This window comes from Tursiops truncatus, chromosome 6 (assembly GCF_011762595.2).
Source record: "Tursiops truncatus isolate mTurTru1 chromosome 6, mTurTru1.mat.Y, whole genome shotgun sequence".
NCBI lineage: Eukaryota > Metazoa > Chordata > Mammalia > Artiodactyla > Delphinidae > Tursiops > Tursiops truncatus.
In genome coordinates this window covers 37,127,255-37,149,680 of record NC_047039.1, presented here as the reverse complement: position 1 = coordinate 37,149,680, position 22,426 = coordinate 37,127,255, and the positions used below count along the sequence as shown (strand labels likewise).

Sequence of the window (22,426 nt, the reverse complement as noted above, 5' to 3'; positions counted from 1 at the left end):
TAATTAGAAACTATGTAAAAGCTTCACCTCTAAAATTTTCATATGAGATAGAATGTTTATTTCTAGCATAACTGGTTCCAAACTAACTCTCCAACTATAAGTAACTATAAACCTTGACAAAGTAAATATTCATCTGTAAAGACACAAGAAGATGGAGAATTAAGTGTTCCTAAAGGTGAAAACAGAGGTAGTAATGATGAAGAAATAAAGTGTATTAGATGAATTATTTCAAGTGAAATAACATACATGATGATTTACTGTATTTTAACTTAAAAAACACTGCCTATTTCTCAGATGAAATTGATTTTAATTGTATCCTTAGAGTATAATTTTCCTATTTAAAGCTCATTCTAATCCTATCTGGAAAAAGAAATCCATAGAGAAAGCAGGAATTTCATACAGAACAGAAGTTATAGCATAAGTTAAACTATAGATAGCTTCATAAATTGTCAATACTATTCTGTATAATGCCACCAAAAAAAAGGTAATTTGAAAATAAAATTTAAATTGAAAAAAAGAAAAAGTCTGCTCTCTACCCATGGGATGTTGTGGCTTTATACTCACACTGGATAACATCTAAAAAGAGTTCTACGGGGGCATCATTATACACGCACACCTGCATTTCTAAAATTGCTTAAGCGCTATGTCTAGTGGCAATTCGACTGCAACATCAGGTGGTTTATTTTTAATTGCATTTGGTGTTCTCAGTGCTCTCAGTGACACAGAATCTGGTGTGTGAGCAATTCCATGCAGAAGCTATGTAATGTGAATATTTAAAACCATTAACTACTTTTTGCAGTCACTGGGTCTTATACATAGAATCATTGCTTTGTTAAGGTGAATGCAGATATTTGTAAATTTGTATTCTAAATAAATGATTCTCTTTTTATTTTTTCAATTTAACACATGTTTACTGAGCACAGCTGGTACAAAGAGAACTGAGAAAATCAAAGGAAAATTGAATACAATGATTATCCCAGCAAAGTTTCTAAACTCATAGTCCAATAAAGATAGTAGATATATTTCATCCTCATACTAACAATTATCAAAAGATACACAATGAAAAGAACAGCAAGAAACTATCTACTGGATCAATCCACATCATTTCTGCATTCAGGCATAAGTTATTAATATCAAACATAATACAATAACATTCACTTGAAAAATGCACTTAAATGATCACAAAATGATTTTGTGGATTTCTTTAGATATAAAAATTGAAACTGATAGATTTAGGAAAGCTCTGGGTTAGAGCTACATTTTAGTATTATTACAAGTCTTGATTTCTCATTGTTGAAAAATTCAAAACTTTGAGGTTGATAATTACTCAGCAGCCTCAAGACAGAAATAATTTATGAGCTATACCAACTCATTAAGTTGTTTTATCTCTGAAATCATCATTTTTAATAAACTTACACAATACGGTTAGTACACGTCCTGGAGATTACGTAATAAAAATTATGGAGATATAAATACATAATTTCTCTTACATACCTCTTTATTTGTAAGTCCTTCTTCCTATTATTTTGCCTAATCATTAAAAATTATATAGACCTCTCTCAGAACTTGCATTTTTAGAATTTCTATGTGCTTCTTCTTTGAGGTCATCTAAGATACCAAAGTAAAATTCACGTTAGAAAAAAGAAAACTTAAATCACTTTTCTTTACAGTATCTCATGCCCCAGACTCTTTTATATCTTTCCTCTAAATTGTTTCAAATCTGTCTCCCATAATTTGGGGCTATATTTTGATAATATCACCTTTCATCTGTGTAGTTATTTCAAATTACTAACTGCCCAGGTCAATTACTTCCCTATAAAAATGATTGCCTTACGTTTATTTTCCTGGATTCGGTGGAGTTTGAATTAACCTCACATCTCCACTTTTGTCAGAATGATTTCTATGAGGTTAAATTTATCTTTTATCAAATAACCTTATTTTCCTCATTTTATGTAATACATATCTATAACAGAAAATGTAGGAAACCCCAAAGAACTAAATGGACGTAGTAAGCTATGCATTGCCCAACTATCTTGAACCATCCCTTGTACATACAGTTCAGTACACAGGATATCAGTTTTTGCATATGTGTATGTGTGCATTTAATTTTCTACTCTGTTGTGTTTTAAATGAGTTCTACATAATACCCACGGTAATATTTCTATATAATTAGAGTTGCATCAAAGAGTGTAATAAATATTTTGAATCCTAAATAATTTGGATATAAATTACATATATGCATGCATCATACATATACAATGTGATATACATATATACATATGCCATAAATATATACATGCATATACAATATATAAAATATCATATTGAGTCAACTAAGTCATTTCTTGTTTTATTTCCATTTGCTTTCTTTTTATTTTACTTTTTTTGCGGTACGCGGGCCTCTCACTGTTGTGGCCTCTCCCGCTGCGGAGCACAGGCTCCGGATGCGCAGGCTCAGCGGCCATGGCTCACGGGCCCAGCCGCTCCGCGGCATGTGGGATCTTCCCAGACCGGGGCACGAATCCATGCACCCTGCATCGGCAGGCAGACTCTCAACCACTGTGCCACCAGGTAAGCCCTATTTTTATTATTTTTTAATGGAGAAGATTAACAAATTACGTATCAGCCATCACTACTGGTCATCCAATCATTCTTTATATATTCTTCCAATTATCACTTATCAAAGTTCCTTTCTGAAATACATTTAAATATCCGTATGTGTATAGTCAGACCTGAAGTAAGAATGAAAGTATATGGAACACCTTAAAATGTGTTATAAAACCAATTGTTTTTCTCTTTGGTTTTCCCTCAAACATCCTTCTCCCCTCCAAATGCAGGTAAGAACTCAAACTGGGTTCTTATTTGTAATGATAAGCGTCATTCTGGTGGTCATGCGGCTACACGACATGAAGTAGCTATGATGAACCATGATTAAAAATGACAGGTGCAAAATGAGAAAAGTTTGCACACAAAACCCTCAGCTTTATGAAGGCTTCAGGTTTACCCATCATTGCAAAACCCTGATCTGCTGTAGCTCAAAACAAGGAAGGGAGTCCACCTGTTTTGCCTGAAGCAATAATTAAGATCAAATAAAACATGCTTTGCAACAGTAAGACATGACAAGCAGTAGAGGAAAAAGCTTTTTCAGCAATGGCAATAGAAGTCACTTTCTTCAAAAAAAAGAATCTAGGTTATTATCACGTTAAGCACAGTGGTAATAACCCAGCGGCAAATCGGGTTAAAGAAAAGCAGATATCAGCAGGTGGTAGAACAATATTTGCATTTCCACAGAATAAATAATTTTAAACATTCAGGTAAAATAAAGGGACAGAGGACTAATAGGAATATTTTGAGATATTTCCTGTGGCCATTATATCTTCTCAGTTTCTATGGCACTTCCTAAGCTTTTGAAGAAGCATGTTTGTTAAATCATAACTATCAACATCTGACAGGTGAGCTAGTTTTAATGGGTTAATATTTTTTCAAACATAATAGATATATACATTTGTGAAATACCTATAATCACATTGTGCAATGTGGATGATACAGTTGCTTATACAAATTTTCTTTAGCTGAATCCTTTCGACATGAGATTAGAACACTGACTTAGTGACTGGAGTACACAGTGAATGACTCCACTCCATGCCGCCCGCTGAGTGAAAATGTATTTATAATGACCATTCCATATCCTCTCCTTAATAAATCTTGTTTTTGTTGCCAGAGAAGCATAGGTGTGAGACATAACAAACTGCCACATAAAGGCATCAGTCTCAATGCCCAATCCTTTCTACAGATTCTAAACAACTCTGATAATTGGACCTAAAAAATAAAAGGTGCCTATGCACACAGATAAAAACCATGACAAGTAACAGCATAATCGAATCAAGTCTAAACAGAACCTAAAATCTGAGGACTTCAAACTCCAAAATTTAAAAATAAATCCCCAATGCAAAGACATCACCACACTATTCTTAGCTCGAAAACAGAAATCATAAAATATCTGCACAAATGAAAGATGCCTGTTGTCTATTCACATTAAGTAGAAGAGTAAATTAACACTTCCTAAAATGTTAATTAATATGAATTTTAATAATGAATGTAATTTAATTTGAAAGTATAGAAAACAAAAAATAATTTGTTCACAATCCAATACATGCAGGATGACATTCTGAGTATTTGAGGCTTGTTTCTTTTCAATATTTTTATATGAACATGAGTTACAATGTGTAAAGCACCTGTTAGAGTTCCTGGTATATCCTAAGGGATCTGTAAGAATTTAAGTAAAAATATTCAGTAAAAATGAAATTTATATTTCTAATCATGAGGTATATATAATGTGGAATATACTTTTTAAAAAACTTATCTCATTATAATCATTTTTATAAAAAAATAAAGACTGTATAACGTACATGTACGAAAGGGTAGAGAATAAAACAATCAGTTTTACTCTAAGATTTTTTATCCCACTTAAAAGAGATAAACACTAATCTATTTTCTTGTATATCCTTCCACAAATATCCTTTACATACCCCACATATATATTCATATGTATGTATACATGTTTGTGCATGAATGCGTGTATTATATTTAAGCAGTAATTTTTAATTAAAAATCATTTGTATTTTTACAAACCAATGTTTCAGAGATACATCGTATATGTGGTATATGTGTGTGTGTGTGTGTGTGTGTGTGTGTGTGTGTGTGTATATATATATGTATGTATGATTATAGCTAAGTACCAATGAAAGAAGAAAATTCCTACTCTGAGAAAAGGTATCTCTAAAAAAAAAAGAAACTAAATCTATACTTATATGCCAAATACTGAATTATCCTCCCCGGAATATTCACTATCACTACTTCTATTCAACTGGAGGAACTACACAGTACAACGAGAGAAAGAATTAGACGTACAAAGATTGGGACCCAAAGAGCAAAGTTGTCATTATTATAAGATAGCATAACTGCATACATAGAAAATCTAAAATGCTCTAGAAAGAAAACATGAGTATTGATTAATAAGTTTAGCAAAAATTTTGGGTACAAGGTCAACGTATAAAAATGAATTGAATCCTCTATGTGATTGGCAAACATTATTTTAAGGACAAGACAGTAAATATTTTAAAGCCTTCGTGCACAACATGATCTGTCATAACTACTCAATTCTGTCGTTGTAGCATTCCTTTGGTTCAGGCTCCACACACTGCTCCGTACTATAAGACTTCTATAAGTCTCTACTGCCTTAAATTTGTGGTACTATTCTGGTACTGTGTTCTATTCACGTTTCCAAGTTTCCTGTCCCTACCTATTTTTGATACCAACCAGTTTTGTTTGTCTCACAATATAATTCAATCTGCAACGTATTTTTAGATATCCATTAATATTTCTAGCCAGTTGATAGTACCTTTACCCACTTGCTGGATTTAATAATTTAGTGGGTTTTCTTCCCCTTGGTTTCACATACATTTATTTCAATAGATGTCAGGGATTTTAAGCAGGTGGGATCGAACTGTCATTTTGAAACCATTAGTCTGGCTCATCAATTACTCATTAAGAAAAACACTTATGTTTATTTTCAGCAAAGAGAAATACTGTAAGATAGCCTCATTATCAGAGGCTGAAATGGCAAGGAGCAAATCTACTTGGCATCTAGTTCCTGCCTAATTTTACAAGCATATTTTGAGAAACTAATCTAATAATTCCTACACTGAACAAGGATATCAACCCAGTGTTAAATACTAGCATCTCCTTGCTCTTACCATTGCTGAAACACCTGTAGGAAACTGAGTGCAGAAGGTACAATCAGCTAAGACTTTGTCTGCAATACTCCATGACACAGAGACACTAGCTCTTTCACATGTGTATATTTTAGTGCCACAGTCATCTCAGAGAAGAAACTAGGTCATACAGAGCAGGTTCTCCCTAATTTCTGTCTTTCTGTAGTGACTTAAGAAAATATCAGCAGAGGGCTTCCCTGGTGGAGTAGTAGTTAAGAATCCATCTGCCAATGCAGGGAACACAGGTTCAAGCCCTGGTCTGGGAAGATTCCACATGCCACAGAGCAACTAAGCCCGCGTGCCACGACTGCTGAGCCTGCACTCTAGAGCCCGCGAGCCACAACTACTAAACTTGCGTGCCACAACTACTGAAGCCCGTGCACCTAGAGCTGGTGCTCCGCAACAAGAGAAGACACTACAATGAGAAGCCCTTACACTGCAATGAAGAGTAGCCTCCGATCAAGGCAACTAGAGAAAGCCCGTGCTGAGCAATGAAGACCCAACACAGCCAAAAACGAAATAAATAAATTTATTAAAAAAATATATCAGGAGAAAGTGTGCTAAGCATGCTAATAAACTCATTCTTTTAAACTCTTAAAAGAATGACATTGAAACGGTAACAGAAATCCATTCTGTTAATAGGATACATGGACAATTTTGGTTACCAGCAAAGGCATATAAGACATGGTCCAATAAACCACTGACAACTATATTAGCAGTAACAACTCTATCCAGTCATGAAAACAGAGATTTTTATCATTTTCCCACATAAAACCCAAGGCTAAATGCTTACATTTCCAGTCATAGCTAAACTGGGATGTACTGACTGGGCTTTGCCTGACCCTCTAGTCCCAGCATCATTCTTCTCCACGTAGCTGAACCCACTTGATCTCAACAGTAGATTCTATGTCTCTAAATTTCTAGGATAACCCTCACTTGAGACAGAAAAGATGAAAAAGGCTGTGACCTATTATTCTGCAACTTTTCCTTTCCATACTTTGAAAACTCTTCAGAAAGAATATTTTTCTTAGTTTTTTTTCAAAGCACAACATTTCCCATTTTATTTATTTATTTTTATATGTACATATATTCAGTCTTTTTTTTTTTAAAGATCTTTATTGGAGTATAATTGCTTTACAATATTGTGTTAGTTTCTGCTGTATAACAAAGTGAATCAGCTATATGTATACATACATCCCCATATCCCCTCCCTTTTGCATCTCCCTCCCACCCTCCCTATCCCACCCTTCCAGGTGGTCACAAACTACCGAGCTGATCTCCCTGTGCAATGCAGTTGCTTCCCACTAGCTATCTATTTTACATTTGGTAGTGTATATATGCAAATGCTACTCTCTCACTTTGTCCCAGCTTACCCTTCCCCCTCCCCATGTCCTGAAGTCCGTTCTCTACATTGGCGTTTTTATTCCTGTCCTGCCCCTAGGTTCTTCAGAACCATTTTTTTTTCTTTTTTACTTAGATTCCATATGTATGTGTTAGCGTACGGTGTTTTTCTCTTTCTGACTTACTTCACTCTGTATGACAGACTCTAGGTCCATCCACACCACTACAAATAACTCAATTTTGTTTCTTTCTATAGCTGAGTAATATTCCATTGTATATACGTGCCACATCTTCTTTATCCTATCATCTGTCGATGGACACTTACGTTGCTTCCATGCCCTGGCTCTTGTAAATAGTGCTGCAATGAACATTGTGGTACATAACACTTTTTAAATTATGGTTTTCTTAGGGTATATGCCCAGTTGTGGGATTGCTGGGTCATATAGTAGTTCTATTTTTCGTTTTTTAAGGAACCTCCATACTGTTCTCCATAGTGGCTGTATCAATTTACATTCCCACCAACAGGGCAAGAGGGTTCCTTCTCCAGCATTTATTGTTTGTGGATTTTTTGATGATGGTTATTCTGAACCAGTGTGAGGTGACACCTCTGCAGTTTTGATTTGCATTTCTCTAATGACTAGTGATGCTGAGCATCCTTTCATGTGTCTGTTGGAAATCTGTATATGTTCTTTGGAGAAATGTCTATTTAGGTCTTCTGCCCATTTTTGCGCAAGATTTAAGTTTCATTAGGTCCCACTTATTTATTTTTGTTTTTATTTCCATTTCTATGGGAGGTCGGTCAAAAAGGAACTTGCTGTGATTTGTGTCATAGAATGTTCTGCCTATGTTTTCCTCTAAGAGTTTTATAGTGTCTAGCCTTACCTTTAGGTCTTTAATCCATTTTGAGTTTATTTTTGTGTATGGTGTTAGGAAGTGTTATAATTTCATTCTTTTACATGTAGCTGTCCAGTTTTCCCAGCACCACTTACTGAAGAGGCTGTCTTTTCTCCATTGTATATTCTTACCTCCTTTATCAAAGATAAGGGGACCATATGTGCGTGGGTTTATCTCTGGGCTTTCTATCCTGTTTCATTGATCTATATTTCTGTTTTTGTGCCAGTACCATACTGTCTTGATTACTGTAGCTTTGTAGTATAGTCTGAAGTCAGGAAGCCTGATTCCTCCAGCTCCGTTATTCTCTCTCAAGATTACTTTGGCTGTTAGGGGTCTTTTGTGTTTCCGTGCAAATTGTGAAATTTTTTGTTCTAGTTCTGTGAAAAATGCCATTGGTAGTCTGATAAGGATTGCATTAAATCTGTAGATTGCTTTAGGTAGTATAGTCATTTTCACAATGTTGATTCTTCCAATCCAAGAACATGGTATATTTCTCCATCTGTTTGTATCATCTTTAATTTCTTTCATCAGAGTCTTATACTTTCCTGCATACAGGTCTTTTGTCTCCCTAGGTAGGTTTATTCCTAGATATTTTATTCTTTTTGTTGCAATGGTAAATGGGTGTGTTTCCTTCATTTCTCTTTCAGATTTTTCATCATTAGTGTATAGGAATGCAAGAGATCTCTGTGCATTAATTTTGTATCCTGCTAGTTTACCAAATTCATTGATTAGCTGTAGTAGTTTTCTGGTAGCATCTTCAGGATTCTCTATGTATAGTATCATGTCATCTGCAAACAGCGACAGTTTTACTTCTTTTCCAATTTGGATTCTGTTTATTTCTTTTTCTTCTCTGATTGCTGTGGCTAAAACTTCTAAAACTATGTTAAATAACAGTGGTGAGAAAGAGCAACCTTGTCTTGTTCCTGATCTTAAAGGAAATGGTTTCAGTTTTTCACCATTGAGAATGATGTTGGCTGTGGGTTTGTCATATATGGCCTTTATTATGTTGAGGTAGGTTCCCTCTATGCCTGCTTTCTGGAGAGTTTTTATCATAAATGGGTATTGAATTTTGTTGAAATCTCTTTCTGTATCTATTGAGATTATCATATGTTTTTTCTCCTTTAATTTGTTAATATGGTTTATTACATTGATTGACTTGCATATATTGAAGAATCCTTGCATTACTGGGATAAAACCCACTTGATCATGGTGTATGATTCTTTTAGTGTACTGTTGGATTCTGTTTGTTAGTATTTTGTTGAGGATTTTTGCATCTATGTTCATCAGTGATATTGGCCTGTAATTTTCATTTTGGGGGACATCTTTGTCTGGTTTTGGTATCAGGGTCATGGTGGCCTTGTAGAATGTGTAGGAGTGTTTCTCTCTCTGCTATACTTTGGAAGAGTTTGAGAAGGATAGGTATTAGCTCTTCTCTAAATGTTTGATAGAATTCACCTGTGAAGCCATCTGGTCCTGTGGTTTTGTTTGCTGGAAGATTTTTAATCACAGTTTCAATTTCACTGCTTGTAATTGGTCTGCTGATATTTCCTACTTCTTCCTGGTTCAGTCTCAGAAGGTTGTGCTTTTCTAAGAATTCGTCCATTTCTTCCAGGTTGTCCCTTTTACTGGCATGTAGTTGCTTGTAGTGATCTCTCATGATCCTTTGTATTTCTGCAGTGTCAGTTGTTACTTCTCCTTTTTCATTTCTAATTCTGTTGATTTGAGCCTTCTCCCTTTTCTTATTGATGAGAATGGCTAACGGTTTATCAATTTTGTTTACCTTCTCAGAGAACCAGCTTTTAGTTTTATTGATCTCTGCTACTGTTTCCTTCATTTCTTCTTCATTTATTTCTGAGCTGATCTTTATGATTTCTTCTGCTAACTTTGGGGTATTTTTGTTCTTCTTTCTCTAATTGCTTTAGGTGCAAGGTTAGGTTGTTTATTTGAGATTTTTCTTGTTTCCTGAGGTAGGATTTTATTGCTATACACTTCTCTCTTAGAACTGCTTTTGCTGCATCCCAAAGGTTTTGTGTCGTCATGCTTTCATTGGCATTTTTTTCTAGATAGTTTTTGATTTCCTCTTTGATTTCTTCAGTGATCTCTTGGTTATTTATTCGCATATTGTTTAGCCTCCATGTGTTTGTATTTTTTACAGATTTGTTTTCCTGTAATTGATATCCAGTCTCATAGCATTGTGGTCAGAAACGATACTTGATACAATTTCAATTTTCTTAAATTTCCCAAGGCTTGATTTATGACCCAAGATATGATCTATCCTGGAGAATGTTCTGTGTGCACTTGAGAAGAAAGTGTATTCTGTTGTTTTTGGATGGAATGTCCTATAAATATCAATTAAGTCCATCTTTTTTAATGTGTCATTTAAAGCTTGTGTTTCCTTATTTATTTTTGTTTTGGATGATCTGTCCATTGGTCAAAGTGGGGTGTTAAAGTCCCCCACTATGATTGTGTTACTGTTGATTTCCCCTTTTATGGCTGTTAACATTTGCCTTATGTATTGAGGTGCTCCTATGTTAGGTGCATAAATATTTACAATTGTTATATCTTCTTCTTGGATTGATCCCTTGATTCTTAGTTCTTAAGATGTAGTGTCTATTAGGTTCCTCCATTTTGTTGAATGATTATTGTTCCTAGTGTTAAAGTCCATATTCCAGTTACTTTCATGGTCCTCAATCAGCCTGTATTTAACACTTGTCTTCCTCTTGACAATCTGATCTCCAGGGAGCCCTACTGGGGAACTGAAGCCATTCCTGATAGATCTCTCCAAGGCCCTTGCTATATTCTGGGTCAGCTTTTCTAGGCTTTGAAATGTATCCTCTCTTTCCTAACAAAAAATGTCTAATGTTAGTCCTGGCTTCAAAGTAAGCATTGTACAATGGTGTCTTCACTTATAATAATAAGTGTCTAAGACTAGATAAGTAAATCACATCTTGGAAACATCTTTATGATGATAATATAAAATATATCACATAAATAATGTCAATAAAATCATTTGTAAAAACAAATTCTTACTAAGCATACTCTAATTAAACAATCCAAAAATCGCTCTCTTTGATATTTATCCAAAGGATTTGAAAACATATAGACAAAAATACCTATACACAGGTGTTTATATAGCAGATTTATTCATAACTGCCCAAACTTGGAAGCAACCCAGATGTTCTTCAGTAGGTGAATGGATAAATAAACTGGTAAATCCAGATTATAAACTGTTATTCAGAACTAAAAAGAACTGAACTATCAAACCATGAAAGGACATGGAGGAACCTTAAATGCATATTACTAAGAGAAAGAGGCCAATCTTAAATGGCTATATACAATATGATTCCAACTATATGACATTCTAGAAAAGGCAAACTATGGAGACAGGAAAAATGTCAGGATTTTCCAGGGGTTGGTGGGTGGAGAGGCACAGAGGTAAACAGGCAGAACATAGAGGATTTTTAGAACGGTGAAAATGGTCCATATAGTGGCAACATGTCATAATAAATTGGTTTAAACCCATAGAATGCACACCACCAAGAGTGAGCCCTAATGTAAACCACTGACTTTGGATGATAATGATGTGTCAATGTAGATTCATCAATTGGAAAAAATGTACCACTATGGTGGAAGATGTTGATGATGGGGGATACTATGCATGTGTCGGGGCAGGGAGTATATGGAAAATCTCTATACCTTCTGCTCAATTTTGCTGTAATTCTAAAACTCCTCTAAAAAACAAAGTGTGTTTTAAAAAAACTGACTATATGTCAAAATCCACCCCAAATCATACATCATTCATAAATTCTCTATCCTTTCCATCCCACTAAACTGTAATATTACTTACAACGCTAAATATAATAAGTTTCATTAATAACTATCAATTGAGAGAAAACCGTGTTATATGATCAGAAATCTAATTATTAAATAATAGAAATCGAATTTCAATATTTGAAGGTATGTCTAGTAACTCAATAACACTATATTTCTAACTTCAGATACTACAAAGAATACATTTATTGAATAAAAGAAATATTTTTTCCTTGCCTGTCAGACATTTGAATGTCAAGTGATGATTCCAAGATATGTTAAAATGTTTATAAAGCAATCATGCCTCCCTCATAGCCTTGTTAATATCATTGGTTGGTCCATTTTAAACCTTTTTTAGTAAATGACAATAAAAGTTTGTTATTTCCTGTTTGAATAATAAAGAATTCTTAAATTTCTAGGGTGTGGAAAAAATAAGACTGTTTTGCATTATAACCTTCCCAGTGTAATGGAGTTTTCTGAGTCTGGCACAAAGTAATCATTTAGCTTTTAGAGCACCAGTTTAAAAGTAATTTTAAAGTTAAGAGATACAGTAATAATGAAGATTATTATTGTGTAGTTCAAGTATTGATTTAATTAGGCATAATTTTATCAAGTTAATTATATTGTTTTATTTAATTATATAATACTTATTTAGCTATATTAATCATATTATATAACTATGTAATTAGCTTAATTAGTATACAATTATCATGACCATCACTAAGCATCAGCAGATATAGCCACAGATAAACACATTGTTCTAGGAATAACAGGTCAAAAGTAACTATAGACATATAGATAATATATTTGCAGAGGCCTGAAGCTCTGGTAAGAGCTCTTCTATGTTAAGATTAGCCTGTATTATCCCAAAGTCAGTGACAGTTCAAATTTAACATTACCAATTGAGACCTTGGCTGGAAACCTTGTAAATGTTAAAGGATGTTCACTGGATATTAAATAGAATCTATCCTTTGAACTAGGAGATCACCCAGTGTCCCTGTCTACCTTGATTAGAAAAAAATCTGTATCACCACACACTTCGAGCTATTTTTTTTCATCTTTACCACAGAGCTCTAAATTTTACTTTACAATTGTAATTATTTTCAGCTTTTTAATCCATTAACTCCTGCTTTTATATATTGTATTAATACCACCTTTAGGTTATGTTCTTGTTGATTTTAGGTACTTGATTAAATTATTTTTCATTTATTTTCAATTGTTCTTTATAATAATCAAAACATTTATAGCTATGGAGATTTATCCAAGTAAAAATTTGCTCACATTTCATATATTTAATATATATTTTTTTACTTTTCTTAAATTTCTTCTAGTGGTATTTTTTATTCCATTTATGACCCCAAAATTATTGAGGAAGAAACATTTAAAGTAAAGCTTAAAAGGTTTGGGCTATTCTTTTTCTTGGCTTCTCTATGTCTTATTAAATTAAATTTTAGCTGTATTATGATCAGAGAATGCACACAATTTTACCTTTCAGAATAAATTAAGGTTTTACTTAAAATGCAAGATATCAATTTTCTAGGTATTCTGGGTACGTTTGAAAAGAAGTATTTTGTATTTGGCTGAATAGGTCACCAGAAGAACACAGTGTGATGTAATTTATGCCAATCATTCCCAATGCATCTTTATGGATTAATTACTGATTCAACGATAGCCTTGTAAAAAAAAAAGTGTATATATATTGGTTTCAGTTTATGAAAAAAAAAAGCAGAAATTTGTATCCTAATCTACCAATATACAGTACATGGATAAGACCGTGGCAGTCTACCTCAAGTTGGATGTGACAAATGAAATTTAAGAGACATCTTTACACCATGATCTGGCTACAGTGGGTTCCTTATTATATGACTGCCATCTACAAAGAAAAAGTTAAAGGTAGAATAGGATTTCATTCTCCAAACAACCAAGGAATCACAATAAAGTGGTAGACCCACACCAAATTTGCATCTTATTGATCTTAGTCTACTTGCCCAAAAACATCAGAAGTCGGGCTCTCTGCTCATCCACAGATGTGGCGCACTCATGCATCTCCCCAGAGCTGTACACCAAAAGTACGCTTTTAACTTCAACTAGCATATATATGAGTAGGTGATGGGGGCTAATTATTATTAGATCAAAGACTCATCTTTCACTGGAGCATAACATGACAGTGACCTTTTAATAGTAAGGCTATCAATGAAGAATAGAATATGAATTCTCAGTTATAATCATAAGGCAATTCTTAAGATATTACAACACATTTAGCATTAGTATGTGTTTTTAGTTGTAGGAGATGAAGGCCTATCAGCTCACTTGGCAAAGCTGCTAAAAAATTAAGAAGTCTGGAATTATTTTTATGACTTTAAGCCCCACCTCCAGGAACAATCCTAGTCATTTATACTCACATTTCTTACCAATATGCACACTGTGTACTCTTCAATGGATATATCTTTAACATGCATTCGATTATGAAATTGAGAAGAAATCAAAATAATTTGGTCTATAGTGACTAACCTGCCCCATCTCTTCCCTAAGGAGTTTGTTTATTATGTTCTCACTTCAATACTTCAAAACTTTTATTGCCCTGTAATTCTGGACGTTTTAGTTCACAGACACACAATTCAGAATTGTAGACCCAGGGCTCAGTTCTTTAATGTGTTATTGTCATGCTCCATTTGAATCTTTTTCTCCCCAAATTTCCCACTGAAAAAAATAACAACAAACTCATCAAAATCTCATAATATGCATGGCTTTTCCATTCATTAACCCCTTTAACTGAACATAAATGATTGTACCTGAGGCATACATAAGTTGGGCATCAGAAAAAGTATACCCAGACACAAACAGAAAGCAGTGAGAATGTGTTTTTCTCCACTGAAATTAAAAACATCATGCCAATGATAATATAGGTAAAATTATCATGATATATTAGTATTGCTGAAATAAGATATTAAGTTGCTTCTTTCTTTGGTCACATCATGGAAAAGTGAATGGTTTACAAGTGAAAATTAAGATGATCAAGTAGGAACACTTGTGAGTGGAGGGTAGAAAGTTAACCCTATTATTTCTTTCTTCATTCTTTCCTTCCTTTCTTACTTCCCTCCTTTATTCTTCTATCCTTCCTTCATTTATTCTCTTTTAATAAGTACTACATTAAAAACTAATGCGGGACTGCAACTTATAAGAAAGTTTAACACAGATGTATTATTCTATGCCAGACAACAGCAATAAGAAGGCATATATGCTCTATACTTCAGTCTTTTGTAATCTAGTGAGGAGAAAGACATATAAGTTAAAAAAATTATAGTGGATAAATATAGTAAAAGAAAACTCTTCACACTAAAATCTCACTATAGAGAAAAGATAAAGTGATAAAGCGAGTTTTCAAAGAAGATACTATTTCATCATGCTTTGGAGGGGAAAAAAGTTTTCCAGGTTGACAGAAATAGCAAAGCATATTCAGGCAGAGAAAACAGAGGGAAGATACTAAGAAAGAGCAGATTTCCTCCAGAGGAGTCTGTGTTAGTGCATCAAAAACCTGGCTGATCATTAGAATTGGAAACACCTGGAGATCTTTGGTGGGCGGTGGGGGGACACAAACAATAACATACATGTCTGTTCCTTACTCAAGGCCTAACAAATCAGAATCTTTATTTTGGGGGGTGGGGCGGTGAGGGGGCTGGGGATCTGTATTTAAACTAATTTCCAAAATGATTATGGTAATGATAGATATTTGAAAACTATTGCTCTAAGGAATTCAGTATCTCTAAGTACACATTGTACAGGTGGGGGTGTGGGGATGGGCAAGAGTAGGGAGAAGTAACAGAGCAAGAGGCATAGATAAAGGTTTTCATTAAATTCTCACAGCCATTCTGAGATGGAGTACTATTTTTAGCTGCCTATGACATATGAAAAGTTAGTAGTTGAATGTCACTGAATAGCTTCCTCTCTGAGATCAATCAGGAAGGTCAATGGCTATGAGGCAATTTGGGTATAAAGGTTGATGTTGGTTTATGCGTGGTAAGTTTGAGGTGCCAATGGTATTTGCAGGCAGAAAAATTAAATAAGTCTATCAATATGTATGCTGGGGGCTCAACAAAGCACTGTAAGGTGGCAATATAAAGGTTTGGTTTCTTTCCGTTTATCTTTGAAACGTATCTAGAATCGGCAAATTTTGTCACCTCCCATACTGCTAAGATCTTATTCTAAGCACCATTATCCCTTGTTTTAGCTATTGCTATAATTTTGTATTTAGTCACCTGCTTCAACACTTGCAAACCTATACTCTAAACTCCAAAGAGCCACCAGGAGAATTCTTTAATTGCAAAATCAGATCACAGCACTCCTCTGTTCAAAACTTGTCACAGATACCCCATATCACACTGAATAAAATCCAGAGTTTTAACATAGCCTAACAGCCCCTAAATGATCTCTCCCTCATCTCTTAGTATTCCCCAAACATTTACCTCACCACGACCACGTTGTCCTGCCTGATGTTCCCACACAGAGAACATACACAGAGTCTTCTGTTTGTATGGAATGTGTTTCCCCAAATATCATCCGGGTCATTCATTCACCTCTTTCAGGTCACTGCTGATATTTGGCTTTATCATGTAAGTTTTCTGTGACCATCTTATAAAAAGAAAACACACTACTTGCCAGCCCCTGTCACTAAATCTGCTGTATTTCTCTTAACAATTATTTTCCCACTTGATGGTTACTTTTTTTTTGTCCATCTTCCCTTCTTAAATTTAACCTCCACGTATAGGCAGAGGATTCTGTTGCCCTTGCGTACTGCTGCATCTTTAGCATCAAGAACAGTGCTCAACATATAATAGATATTTGGTATATAAAATAAACAAATATAACAAATAAACAAAATACCAAAAGCTTATAAATGAGAGTGGAGGCCACAGATGAAAACACTCAAGAGAGTTGGATGAGTGAGAAAAAATATATTATTGAATAGATTTGTGAGGTTGGTCGAAAAGAGATGTACATAGCAAATATTGATACAGGACAGCCACAGAAGTCAGAGGAAAACCAGAAGGAAATTGGGTCAGAGAAAGCAGAGGAGAGACAGCATTTGATGGAGAGGAGAATCAGCAGTATCTAATTCCACAGAAACCTAGAAAACTTCATATGGTGCTGTGGGAGTCATTAGGAAATGTATGGCATTTTATTTGAGAAGAGGAAGACCTGCTAGCTCATTTGGCCATATTGCTGAAAAATAAAGCTCCCTGAACAGCTTCCTTTATATGGCTTTAGAACCCACATCCAGGGACAAGTATCTAAACTACAGATGATGACATGACGCGGAGACTTACATAAATCAGAGAGAAGAGAGGAGAGGAGAGAAGAGGAAAAGAGAGAAACAAAGCAATGATAATTCACCAACCCAGTGAAAAGGAAATGCACTAGAGTTGTAAACTAAAGATAACATTCTTGTTTTATTGCTTACTAGCAATGGGATTATTTGTATGTGCTATCACTTCCTAAACAATAGTTTTTATTGATTTTTTTATTTAAATAAAATGTAGCTAATACCTTTCTCTCAGGGCTGTTTGGAGAAATAGATAAAATAGTAATCTATCATATTAAGTACCTAGCACCATTCAATAAAAAAAGAACAACTGATTTATTTTTTAAAGAGAAAACAGAGAAAGAGTAGTTTCTCTCTCTCTATATATATATATAAAGAGTGGCTCAGAGGTAGTTAAGGGGAAAACCAGAGAAGTGTTAAATCTTTGGAAACTGCAGAATGTGATTCCAAAGAACAGAGAATTTTCAGTGGGGGTTATAATCTTCTCATCTGAGCTAGAGGGCTTTTAATGTCTGTCCTAGGACCTCCTTATCTCTCAAGTTAGCATATTTTTCCCTTTCTTTTCCAATTATTTTCCTATCAATTCATTCATCCATTCAATATATTTATTGAGGACCTACTATGTGATCTCATCTCTGGCTTAATCAGTGAAGACAGGAAGAGTGAAAAAGAGGTGCACAGCCCTGTCTTTCTCAAAGCATAATTTCTGGTACAGACATATAGAATTCCCCACCTGCATCAAACTTGCCACCTACCTGAAGCCACACAGAATATTTAGGGGAACAAGAAATTCACTTCTGTTTTCTTCAAGCCATTATACATCTTGGGGTGATTTGTAAAATCAGGTAACACTCTAATAATCAATGCAAGACACAATTTATAAAAGTGAAATAAAAATGCCTACCAAACAATTAAGCTATTTGAACATTTGCATCTATCCTAAGAATGTATTTCAAGATGTAAGAAAAAATAGTTATTAGTTGTTTCACCATTTGTAACCATGAAAAGTGAAAATCACCTAAATAAACAATAACAGGAGACTAACATAATAAATTAAGGAAAACCTCTTAACTGTAACAGTTTGCAGTAATAAATGAGCATTTCTAACAACACTGGAAAATTCAAGCCAATATGTGCAAGAGCTATTGTGAAGCAAACTGTTCAACCAAAAGAACACTGGAAGCAAAGGTGTAGCTATGTTCCGAATTTGCAGTATCTTTATGAAGAAGAGAGATAAGTTCTTTTCTATATTGTTTCGTAGGATAAATCCTGAAAATGTGGGTGGATTTATAAGCAAATATCCAATGGAATGAAACAGAAAGAATTCTTTTTCAAACAATGGGACTGGAAATGCTTCATCCAAAGCTAAATGATCAATATTAGGGTTATCAAAAAGATGCTTCTTCTGTTGGTTCTAATACTCTTCCTGAGATTCTAAAACCCTATGAAATGTATGAACAACGGTTGAGAAACTGCTAATTTGAAAACAGCCTAAGATTTGTTTGCTATGAGGCACAAATCATGAAAGATCCTAAACTATTCTCATTTAATTAAAAAAAAAAAGGAAGTAGAATCACAATCTCCTTTCCCCCTTTTAGCTGAAGTACAGGACCACCACAGAGCATCGTATTTGAGAAGCACATTTTTCAGGGATATGCATTCCCAGAGGATGAAGGAGTAGGAAGGCATGGATGTTAACGGGGTATAAAACTTAGTGAATCTCTGAACATTTGTAGTGAGATGAAGTTGTTAAGATTACCACTTTGACCAATGTGTACTAAGGCAAAGGTAGTTATACATTAGAACACGCATATATATGCGTGTTCTATACCTCAATTCCAGTGAAGAATATTAAAGAGAAGAAATCTTATAAAAGAAAATAAAAAAGAAGAGATATTGAATATGAACATTATTTGGTGATGAAATAATGATTGTATTCTACAATGCATGTACATTGGCTAATGTAATAGTGGATTTTATAAGTAAACTTGAAAACATGCCATGGAAAAGGTCAGTTAAAACAATTTAGGAAGACAAGATAATATATTCTAAGGAAGTAGGCAATACATATTTTTGGAGGTCTAACATTTGCATGGCATCATGTTTTGTATCATAGGGGTAAAAACTTACTATCACTGTTTTTTTTCTTTTTTCCTCTCCTTCAGTTTGTTTCCTTTGTTTCTTCTTTCCTTCCTTCCTTCTTTACATTCCTGGTAATGTAAAGTCCAAGAGAATAAAAATTAAATATTCATATTGAGTATTAAAGACTCAATTTTCTATACTAAGGCTATATATATATATTTGCGAGTTTCCCAGAAGCCAACGAAAAGAGAAAAACCTATTTAGTTACATGCCTTTAAGTTTTAATGTTGGAGTTTGCCTATTTCTCAATGGAATAAAAATATTTCTAAACTTCTAACCTTAGTTATTTCACTTTTGGAATTCCTATTTGGGTCTTTTATATATATTTTTTCTCTTTATTGACATTTTCATTTAGTTTATACATTGCTTTCCTTTAACTTTTTGAGAATACTAAAGCCAGTTGATTTAAAGTTTTTGTCTATGAATCAAAACACTGGGCTTCCTCATTGATATTTTCTATCATTATTTTTTACTCTGGTGGGCCATATTTTCCTGTTTCCTAAGGAAATGTATTCATATAGCCCAGTTGTCTGAGTATTAAGCAATATTCAACGACAGGGCTACTACTTTGTTTTTGTCTGTTTTGGTTTGGTTTTTATAAGAAGATGGTATAAAAGTTGATAGCAGGTAGTTAAATTAACAACCAGTAAAAAAAGACTAAAAATACACAGACAAGATTCCAATTCACAAGTTACAAGTTGATGTTAATAAGATATTAGTGGGAAAATATTTAAAGGTGAATACAACCTCATATACTCAGAATTTTAAACTATTAATGATTCTGAGAATTTCCAGGACTGAAATTTCAGAACAATTTAGAATACATCACTAATTAGCCAAAAGAACACAAGCTCTCTCACGTTTTCATGTGCAAAAAATCATTCTGGTGTAGTTTCAAGTGGTAACGGTAAATATTAGGTATTATATCACCGACTTAAAGATCATCATGGGGATCTGGTGAGGCTCTTGTGAAAAAGAGTAATGTAACCAGAGAACTTGATCTTCATTGAACTTCTAGATCACTGATCACCACTCAAATCTGGATGAGGGCTGTCACTCTGTAATTTCTTTCCTTTTTCTCATGTTGCCATATTTTAAGAGTTAATAGTTTCAGTATGTTGGCATATACATAGACAAATAATCCCATTGTTTCCCAATGGTGTAACATAAAAATGGATGTCTATTTAATTTCACCATTCTTAACCTTTCAAGACAAGGTCAGCAATTGTGCAAAGTGATAATATTAATTACAAATTAGTCTTGTAGAAAAGATGATGGCATAATATACTTTGGAGGGTCTCTTCAAATCAAAATCCTTTTATTAAGCCAGTTATTGAGAGATATCAAAGAGAGTCAGTATATGAATAACCTAGACTCTGTGTTGTATGAATGGCCAAAAGTCTAATTAAATCCTTCCAATATATTTCTGTAGACATGCCTTCTTTTTAGCCGATTTCCATTCAGCAGTTTTCAATGTAGGTATTACTGAGATTTTAGGTGTCCCAATTCTTTACTGTGTAGAATTATTCTAGGTATATAGGAAGTTTGGAAGTTTGGTATATCAGGACCCTGCCTATTAAATGTCAATAGTAAACACCCACCTCATGTTACTCCCTAATTCTGCTCTTTCACTAGAACAAAGATGTCCCCAATACATTTTCAGTCCTGCTCCCACATGAAAAGTACTCATGGGGACTTCCCTGGTGGTGCAGTGGTTAAGAATCCACCTGCCAATGCAGGGGACACAGGTTCAGGCCCTGGTCTGGGAAGATCCCATATGCTGTGGAGCAACTAAGCCCGTGCACCACAACTACTGAGCCTACACTCTAGAGCCCACAAGCCAGAACTACTGAAGACCACGCACCTAGAGTCTGTGCTCTGCAACAAGAGAAGCCACCGCAACGAGAAGCCCGCACACCACAACAAAGAGTAGCCCCCGCTTGATGCAACTATAGAAAGCCCACACACAGCAACGAAGACCCAACACAGCCAAAAATAAATGAATAAATTTATTTTTTTTAAAGTACTGATGAGTTGACATTAAATATTTAATATTTGCCATTTTCTCTTTCTTCACCCTCTCCCCCCTCCTCTCCCCTTCCACCCTTCTCTTCATCCTTCTTGTTCTCTTCTCTCTCTCTCTTTCTCTCTCTCTCTCCCCCTCTTCCTCTCTCTCTCTCCCTCTTCCTCTCTCTTTCCTTCTCTCCTTTTTGCCCTCTTCCCCTCCCTCTCTTTCTCCCCCTCTCTCTTTCTCCCCTTCTCTCTCTCTCTCTTCTCTCCCCTTCTCTCTCTTTCCCCCTCTCCACCTTTCTTCTTAGGATTACAATTTATTTGTCTACTCTACCCACATCTACCATGGCATTAAATCTTTACAGTTGGGCATCAATTATTAAATATATCTTAGAAGACAGAGACTGTAAGAATTTACCAGATGCTAGACAGTTGAATTGCAAAATTCCTGTTCGACATAGACTCACAGTTTCTAAGGAATAAACAAATAATTGGATTATATCATTATGCTACAGGAGATATTAAACTGTGCCTATTAATTTTGCCTCTTCGAAAAGTGGCCAAAATTCTTGGTTGATGATATTAATTGTATTGACTTCTGTTTAGAAATTTATAAAAGGAAATTAATGGCTATATAAACACTGCCAATTGCTTAGAGTTTGCAAAACAGTGTTTTAACCAATATTAGTATATTTGTATCAGTTAGCTATTGTTTCATAACACATCGCCTTAAATCTCAGTGGTCAGTTGGGTGGTTCTTATCTGTGCTCTGTTTGATCTCAACAAGTCTTGATCATGATTCTGCAGTCAGCTGGCTGGTCAGCTGTGGCTGGTGTAGGATGGTCTGACTAACTGTTTGGTGGTTGGCTGGCTGTTCATTTGTGTAATTGTAATGGCTGGGCCAAGTTTCTTAACAACATTCATTAGGCTAGCATGGGCTACTTTACAGGGTGGCTGGACTCTAGAAAATGTGTTAAAGCAAGCAAGTGTTTCTGAAGAGTTTAGAACTGGAACACCATAATATGTTCTCAATTCTATTGGCCAAAACGGGTAATAAGGCCAGCCCATATTCAAGAGTTGGAAAAACAGAGCCCACCTCTTAATGGGAGAAAATGCAATGTAATAAATAGATGCA

General features: G+C 34.7%; 2 long non-coding RNA genes across 2 annotated transcripts in view; both read right to left on the bottom strand.

Annotated features, from left to right (window-relative positions):
• LOC141278870 (uncharacterized) overlaps positions 1-14,412 on the bottom strand; it is an 86,750-nt gene extending 72,338 nt beyond the window's left edge. Inside the window, exons 1-2 of the long non-coding RNA XR_012332265.1 lie at positions 14,331-14,412; positions 1,495-1,608 (exon numbers count right to left, since the gene is read on the bottom strand). This is a non-coding gene — a long non-coding RNA (uncharacterized lncRNA). The remainder of the gene's footprint in view (positions 1-1,494; positions 1,609-14,330) is intronic.
• A 40-nt stretch (positions 14,413-14,452) lies between these two features.
• Positions 14,453-19,284, bottom strand: LOC141278868 (uncharacterized). The gene is made up of 3 exons (XR_012332263.1): positions 19,270-19,284; positions 17,895-17,992; positions 14,453-14,519 (listed from the first exon to the last, which is right to left on the bottom strand). It is a non-coding gene; the product is annotated as an uncharacterized lncRNA (long non-coding RNA).
• Positions 19,285-22,426: the final 3,142 nt, after the last annotated feature.